The following is a 2,494-nucleotide window of genomic DNA, read 5'->3' as shown; positions in this document are numbered from 1 at the left end:
ATTTTCTTACAAATTTCATTTTTATTATGAAACATCATTGTAAAACAAGATCTTTTGCCTAAAGTTGGCTTATACTCTTAAAATAATAAACGGCTTTATGATATAATGATTTATATATTATCGCATAATTACAGTAAGTATTTACAAAATAGAAGTACATAGAAGGGCGTAACGTTCTTAGTGAAATAATATATTATGTCATAGAAGTGGGCATATCTTACTTTCATATCAATACTTATTCTTTCTGTGCCAATATGTATGATACTAAAAAATTAGATACGATATTATTTTTGGAGTGTAAGGACTTAAACTTCAGTTTTTATCAATTACATTAATAATGCAACAGTATAGTTTGCCAGTCCCAGTGCGTCACCCCCCAGCACTTGGGTGTTATACTTCTGGTCTAAGGTATTTCCCGTGCCATAAGTTGAATTTACATTCTAGCCTGATAAATAAAATATTTATATAAAAGAACAAAGGACTGAAAAGCTGTATGTTTACAATTTTGTTATTTATTAAGATCTAAAATTGTCTATTTCTGCCGTTTACACTCACTTCTAGTCTAATTTTTTTTCTGTATTACGGTTGTTTGCCTTGTTTCCCTGTTCAAGAAAATGTATACATATGTATGTTATAAAAAACTACTTCGGTCATAACTATCAGGATAACTCTCAGGTCCTTATAATCTAACTCCAGTCTGGCATATTCAAGTTCTGAAGATCAATTATTTTCATAAAAATTAAGTAATTGTATATACTCCCGTAACTGTAAAGTTACTTTTGGTACAATTTTTCGACTACTTAAATTCTGTACCTGTGTAATTTCTTTACGGAATCACGATTGAGATCGCGTTGTCACCCCGACCAAGAAATTGTATCATATCTGTATATATATATATATATGTGTGTGTGTGTGTGTGTGTGTGTGTGTGTGTGGTGTGTGTGTGTGTGTGTGTGTGTGTGTGTGTGTGTGTGTGTGTGTGTGTGTGTGTGTGGTGTGTGTGTGTGTGTGTGTGTGGAAAGAAAACATATGTGAAAGAAACTGCCAAATACAAAATAATTGAATCGTAAAAAGTGAGGGCTCTGTGGTGTAATGGTAGCACATTCACCCAGCAAGTGAGAGACCCGGGTTCAAGTCCCGGCGGAGCAAGTACTTTTTGCGATTCAATATTTATTGCAATTAAATTAGGCTATTGCCACTTATACAAATTTAATGAATGTATATACATATATATAAAACATTATACATATATAATGTGAAAGGTATAAAAACACAAGATATAATAGACGTGCACGAATGGATTTTTCGTTGTTTTACCCAAATTTGATTTGTTATAGTACTTACTATCCGTAACAACCCTGTGTATTATTTGTTGTCATGTTGGCAACACAAAACCGCATCATTTCTTTTTATAACTGCAAGAAGCTGATATTATTTCTGTTTATCAACTGACATTGCTCTTTTTTATGTTCTGTTTGTGATTGTTTCACAAGAAGTTACGATTGTTTTTGTAATTGTGTTTTTGTGATTGTGATTTGTTAGTGTAGTTTAGAGTTATTATTTGTTGAATAATTTTGTAGATTATACTTTTATAATGGGTAATCGTAAGAAAAGTATGTACTAGGCATAAACTGTATAAAAAATAAGGTCCTCGTAAGAGTAATAGCACAAAACCTGAGAAAAGTGAGATTAGGAAACCTTCAAGATCAAAGGTAAAGCTTGATTCTAATTTTGACTACTATAAGGCCCAAAAAAATACTCTAGAATATGAAATTGTAGACATTAGCAAGTTAGAAAGTGCCCTAACAGGAATTGCAGTTTGTAAATTTTGTGGCAATATTCTGAATTTATCGAAGAAGTCACTCGTAGGCCTAGCAACCAAAATTACGATTACATGTCTAAATTGCAATGAAGGCTAGTCAACTTTTGATAACTGTGATCACATAAGTGTAAGAACTAGCCAAAAGACAATATGAAGTGTTATACAACGCATAAAACATAATTTATGTCGGGAGTACCAATTTACTAATTATTATTAGCTGGACGAATAAAATTATTCGTTCAATTGTAAATAACATTTTTCTATTGATTAAAGTTACACGCAAAGTTTTGTAAATGTTATAACAAAAATAAGCACAGCTCACACAAATACACCTGGCATGTTTCGAGAATGTATCAATTGTAAATAACATTTTCCTATTGATTAAAGTTACACGCAAAGTTTTGTAAATGTTATAACAAAAATAAGCACAGCTCACACAAATACACCTCGGCATGTTTCCGAGAATGTATCAATTGTATAAATAACATTTTCCTATTGATTAAAGTTACACGCAAAGTTTTGTAAATGTTATAACAAAAATAAGCACAGCTCACACAAAAATACACCTCGGCATGTTTCCGAGAATGTATCAATTGTAAATAACATTTTCCTATTGATTAAAGTTACACGCAAAGTTTTGTAAATGTTATAACAAAAATAAGCACAGCTGCT

General features: G+C 31.4%; 1 non-coding gene across 1 annotated transcript; it reads left to right on the top strand.

Annotated features, from left to right (window-relative positions):
- The first annotated feature begins 1,078 nt into the window (after nucleotides 1-1,078).
- Trnaa-agc lies at nucleotides 1,079-1,149 on the top strand. Its single transcript has one exon. It is a non-coding gene; the product is annotated as a tRNA-Ala (tRNA).
- Nucleotides 1,150-2,494: the final 1,345 nt, after the last annotated feature.

Source organism: Homalodisca vitripennis, chromosome 1 (assembly GCF_021130785.1).
Source record: "Homalodisca vitripennis isolate AUS2020 chromosome 1, UT_GWSS_2.1, whole genome shotgun sequence".
Classification (NCBI taxonomy): Eukaryota; Metazoa; Arthropoda; class Insecta; order Hemiptera; family Cicadellidae; genus Homalodisca; species Homalodisca vitripennis.
This window is presented reverse-complemented; position numbering and strand designations above follow the sequence as displayed.